The following is a 6,074-nucleotide window of genomic DNA, read 5'->3' as shown; positions in this document are numbered from 1 at the left end:
AAACTTAAACCCGATGACACATCTCCATGGATTTCCTTTTGTGTGCTGGGACTGTAATCCACACACTGAGGAACTGGGTGAGTACAAAAAAAGATGCTTTCTTATTCATCATCATCATTATTTAAATTTAAACCTTGCATTGTGTTTCTCTCAGTGGCCTGATGGATAAGACCTTATGCCTACGCCAGGTGTTCTCATTTTGAGTCTAACTTATGACAGTGAGCAGAGTGGCGCAGCGGAAGCGTGCTGGGCCCATAACCCAGAGGTCGATGGATCGAAACCATCCTCTGCTAACAGAGTTTTACATAGAGAAAGTTCTTCCAGTGCATTCTGTGTGACCCACGCTCCTTAAACACTGCCTGTTCAAAGAGGGATCAATACCCTGTTAGGCTGCCACTCTGTTCGGTATAAAACATATGAAAGATAAGGCACAACACACAAAAGGTACCTAGAATGGGGAAATGGAGTTGTCTTGTTTATAAGCCGGTTTTAGCGTCAATTTAGTGTCTGTTTACAAGGGACTGCCAGCGAGATGGGAAGAGAGATGGGATGGGTGTGACATTTGTTGTGTGTGACATTTTGTTGTGTGCAACTCACCGCCAGGAGATTTAAAAAGCGCCAAACACCAGTTAGCAGTAATTTAAAGAAGAAAATCAGCAGCCAAAAATGTCCGCAATTTGGGAAAACAAAAAGGTTCAGGAGCTCCTTACCCTCCAAAAGCCACCATGTTTTAGTGATGGTAAATGATTGTTATTGCCACCTTATGCCATTGTTTTTGCTTATAAATCGCTTCCGACAGATATGTTATATGTCACACCAGATGCCTACGTTGTTGTGTTACATGTCACACCTATCATCTTTTGCTTCCAGGATGCCAGTAAGCTATCTAAAATCTTACACTGCAGTGGCATGATGCCACTGTTATTTGGATTATCTAGGTCTATTATCTAGGTCTCTCTGAATTTGTCAACACAACGGTGTAATTCAACCAAACTTAATAATCGGAAAGAAATCACTAAGAGAGTTCGGGTAAGTCTGGCTCTCTTTAGTGATCGGAAGATATTGGTTTTTCAGGGCCGATACCGATAATTAGTAGTTAATGAGACCAATAACTGTTAATTAGAACCAATATGCATTTACAATAAAGATGAAAATCTTTCTTTCAATATCTAAAATTTGGAATATAACAAACTCCAACACAAAACTTTGTTTAAATGCCTTTTGTAAATGTTTAATCAAAACTGAAACTTTCAGCATCATTATTATTATTTTGTTTTTGTTTTGGAAATCATACACTGACATGAGCAAATAAACCAAATATGAATATGAATATATATACAGAAACTTCAAGTGAAAAAATTGTAAAAAATGACTGAAATGCAATACAGTCACTCTCCACTCCTACGAATTTGGGAAATTAGCCACTTATTAGATGTGTCGGAAAAACAGCATAAGTTCAGGACATGGCTGAAAAACTGGTACCAGTGTGCGAGTCATTAATGTGGTCCCCTCAGGGATGTACTGAAGTATCATCTTTGAGCTTAAATGAGATGACTAAAGATTTCTTCAGAAACTATTTTATAGTTCTAGTTTTCCCCTGTTCTTCTTTTCTCTATCCTGTCAGAGATTTACTGTGTCTCTCCCTCCTATTTGTTTCTCTTTCTGTCTTTGTTTTCTCTACGTTATTGAAGCAGTAGCATCATGGGCCATTTTTATCTTAATTTTCCCATATGTGTTAATGCTTAATAAGTGGAACTCACTGTTTGACAATAGAACTGGTCATAATGTTAACTGGCAAAGCCCCAGTGGCCTAATCGATAAGGCACTGGCCACCTAAGCCAGGGATTGTACATTCAAGTCTCATAGAGAGTGATTAACAGCAGAGTGGCGCAGCGGAAGCGTGCTGGGCCCATAACCCAGAGGTCGATGGATCGAAACCATCCTCTGCTAATTGTGTTTAAGATCCTGTAGGAACTATTACTTTCAGGTCATGTCACTAGGTTAGCCAGGTTAGCCAGGTTAGCTATGCAGAATAGGTAAACACAGTGATCTAAACCAGTTAAGAGTGAGACTGTAAGACTGAACATAGCCTAAAGACAGCTTGCTTGTTGTGGTCTCGTTTTTGATACATATTACTTATCTATTTAGTGCTGGAAATGCATCACTCAAAACTCAGTCACTTAGTCACATGAATTAGGGATATAAGCCCACTAATGTACATGTCAGGAAAACAGCATTATTTCAGGGCAAGGTTTTACACCTTTTAACAGCGACTAGGGCTGTGTGATATGACAAAGTATATTGTCTGATGATAAAAAAACGTCCATTGCTTCATTTCATGCTATATCTATATCTTTTACGTCATCTGATAATGCTTTTTGTCGATTCGCGTGGCTGAGGGGGCGTCTACACAATGCATGGCACCAAAACAAACAAACATGTTGGAGCTGGAACGCTATACTCAACATGCGGACTCAGCACAAGTCACTGACTATTACTACTACTACTACTAAAACTTAAATAATTTCCCATTCATTTTTTCATGTACTTTTTTCATCTATAGCTTATTCATTTATACATTTATTTTGTTTATTTATTTAACAAGTTAAGTCTTGTGGAGCCAGGAAGAGTAATTCCTCTTCGACTGCCAAGTTGGATTAAAGTCTGTTATCCTATGGTGTGTCCTGTGTTTAAATGTAATTTAATTTTTTTTAACTCACCTGCACTAGTCTAACTTAGTTACACTGAGGATGTAGATCAACGTAGGGCAGTTAGTCTGGGGCGCCAGGCCCCCAAATTACTAAATCCGTCCCTGATGAGAACGAAAGCAGCAGAGCTGTAGTAGTCTGAAGAAGTCACTTTCCACTGCTGAATATTTCAGTGTTCACTCGCTGTGAGGAGACACTCTGCTGTTTGTCTGCCTTTGTCACTGCGCTGCTCTGTCACATTGCTGTGATCTATCGATCAGCTGTGTGATCAGCAAAATGTGTTGTGCCAACACATTTTTGCCAGTGGTTGAAAATAATAAAATTAATCTCTTGGGCGAAGTGCGGCCCGCACTCTATCATCCAACTGCACACACACCTGGCACATAGTCTGTATTCAGGCAAGTTTCATAAAAACAAAACAATAGCCTAACAATTTCGAGCATTTTCAGGATTAACTCTTTAACCTGCTCCTGCATGTTTGATGTTCAGTATAACACAAAGGACCTGATGGTTAGGACTGTGAACCATAGACATGCATGCAATATAATGGCAGGGGAAACACTGCATTGGGTACTTTATTTTTGTAAAAGGAGTTCAGTTAATCAATTTGTATTTTAGTAGTTTACAGTAGTTTAGAAGAGATTTCAAAATATTGGGACATAGCCTAAAGATATTGTGATATTATTTTAAAGCCACATGGCCCTGCTCTAAGCCTGAGTATCAAAGGTATCAATATCTGGGGTTCTCCTAACATCCAAGTTCTTACAGTTTTGTTTGGCTACAAGCTTACTTGGTTCCCCATGCTCACTAAATTAATTTAGGCTTGGCAAGGATAGTGCCAACAACAGACTCAAGATAATAAATATAAGAGACCTCCAGCTGACAAACACACACATGACCACTAAATACATGTCAATGTATATTTTATGTATACTATACATAAAATATACATTAATAAAGGTCTTCTATCCAGCTTAATTTCTCTGGTACACTTCCTTGTATAACTCAAGTATCAATAGTGTACCGCTTTTGTGATTCAGTTACATGTCTCCCCTGTGTGACCAAATTGGTTCGGTTAGGTATTAGTTTTAAATGACTCTTGAGTTGAGTTTTTTTGCTATGAATTTTACTTTAAAGTTTTTCAGTTAGTCTTGGGCCCAAAAAATATCTAATAACATATAATCCTCTACAGTGACATTTTTTTTCTTTGCTTTGGTTCTTACCGCCCCTCTTCAAACAGCACAACATCCAGATGTCAGTCTCCAGACAAGATGAGGACCTCCATAAGAAGACAGGACAATTCAGACAGCAGACGAAGCAGCTCCACATGGTTAACAGAACAATTCCCCCTTTACAGAAAAAAACAACAGATTTTTGATTCCCTGTGCTTTATATTTACATAAACTGTCATTTAAAGTAATTATCACAAATATTTCTGCGATAAATTATCTGTTTTATAATAATCTCATTTTGAAAACAACACAAATTTTCGCCTTTTACATTTTTTTCAGCATGTAAGACACTGGCTTAAACTTCAGACACACAAATTCCCTCGTTAGCTAACACAACATGTTGGACTTAGCTTAAGTTAGCACGTTAGCTTGTAGGGGTGAGCGGCTTAACAACCCATTGCAAACAACCATATTTGCAACACATCACACTAAAAATTCTACGCACTAACGCTATTCACTTTGCCAAATGGATAACAAAGATAAAACACAACTCCACTGCACTACGATGAAATGTGTATGCTAACCATGCAACTTTCGGTAGCTAACGTTAACTCACCAGGATTAGCCACTTGTTAATTGCACAGAAAGGCCAGAGGGAGTTCCTCCTGTTGATATAACTTCTCTTTCGACGGTCACTTTAACTCAGCAGTTAATTAGTTTTCTCTGCCCGGGAAATACTGACAGCTCCATGCAGTTACACTTGTTGTAAAGCTTAATTTACATGAGAAACCTCATTTTTCTACACCAAATTTAGCTTCTGTCTCACACCTGGCCCGGTTACGGTGGACACTGTGGTTGGACGCCGTCGCCGTTTGTGCCTGCGTGGCGTTCAGGGGGCATCCGTAATTTAGGGTACAAAAATTAACAAGCTAATCATCAAAACCACAAATAATATGTTTAGAGAAAGAAAGTATATAATAACGCGTAACATCAAAGACTTATATGAGCAGAGTGGCGCAGCGGAAGCGTGCTGGGCCCATAACCCAGAGGTCGATGGATCGAAACCATCCTCTGCTAAGGTTTTCGTACTTCGGGGTAATTTCTCCGACTGCTTTTGAACTAGCCTCGGGCTGTGACCGAATAGTCTTCGTTGCTTAGGAAGGTCTCTAAATGAGTGAACCAAGTGTCTCTATGGTCAGCAGTTCAAGCACTCTACTCAAGCCGGTCACTTTATGTTAAAATTACTTTTTTGTTGTTGTTGCTAGAAGTCATTTTAGTTAAAGAGAAAGTATCACATAGCTTAAACAAAAACTAAACGAACATTGGGTTTGGAACCAAACACTCTGGATTTATTAATTTAAAATCAAACAGACAGAATTTTTTGGGCATTATATTTAGGAAAAGATCCCGTTTTGCAATCAAGGAACACAGTATTTCACACACACTCACGCTCAATTTGTTTTGATTTTTTTGTTATTTATTGCTGACCCCACTGTTTATTGTTTTTATCAATGTATTGTAATGTATTGTATTACTTGTCATTTATTGTATTACCTCTGGTGAGGTATTTTTTAAGCCTGTCTGGGTTTATCACCCCTCTGGCACCTTTTTTCTTCTGTTTTCTTTTTGACCTCTTTTCTGTTCCTGTTTTCAGTGGTGCGAATAAATAAAATGAAATGAAATTAAAAGACCATACCTTTTCACAAGTTGTTTGTTAGAAGCATCAAAATAAGTAATGCAATGTCTGTAACTAATCTGAATAAGAAAGGTTTAAAAAATACATGTAAAATAGTCCCTTTATATGTGTACTTCATGTACAGATCTGACACTTTACTATGTAATGGACGTACATTTTCTTATTTCACAGAAACTTTTCAACACAACATCCAACATGTTTTTTTCCTTCTAGCTTTTGTTTTTAATTAGTAAATATAGATATTTTTTTAATTTAAGATGGGCACTTGTTTTCAGTATTTTCTGAAGTCACAAAAAAAAGCCTCTTAACCTCTAAAGTTCTTCATAGTACTTTTTCTGTGTGTTTTAACTAGGGGGAGGCAGCTTCCTGCCAGTGAAACAAAACTTCTATTAAAAAGGACAGATTATAAGCAGTGGACAGGCAGTGGACTTTTATGAACTTTGAACGTCGCGTTCGTACAATGACACAGACGGCTGGCATCATATAACCATCTATTAT

The 6,074-nt window shown here is 38.0% G+C and overlaps 3 non-coding genes across 3 annotated transcripts; all 3 read left to right on the top strand.

Moving 5' to 3' along the window:
- Nucleotides 1–221: 221 nt before the first annotated feature.
- On the top strand, nucleotides 222–293 carry trnam-cau. Its single transcript has one exon. It is a non-coding gene; the product is annotated as a tRNA-Met (tRNA).
- A 1,585-nt stretch (nucleotides 294–1,878) lies between these two features.
- trnam-cau lies at nucleotides 1,879–1,950 on the top strand. Its single transcript has one exon. It is a non-coding gene; the product is annotated as a tRNA-Met (tRNA).
- A 2,935-nt stretch (nucleotides 1,951–4,885) lies between these two features.
- Nucleotides 4,886–4,957, top strand: trnam-cau. The gene has a single exon. It is a non-coding gene; the product is annotated as a tRNA-Met (tRNA).
- Nucleotides 4,958–6,074: the final 1,117 nt, after the last annotated feature.

The sequence above is a fragment of the Plectropomus leopardus genome, chromosome 8, assembly GCF_008729295.1.
Source record: "Plectropomus leopardus isolate mb chromosome 8, YSFRI_Pleo_2.0, whole genome shotgun sequence".
Taxonomy (NCBI): Eukaryota; Metazoa; Chordata; class Actinopteri; order Perciformes; family Serranidae; genus Plectropomus; species Plectropomus leopardus.
This window is presented reverse-complemented; position numbering and strand designations above follow the sequence as displayed.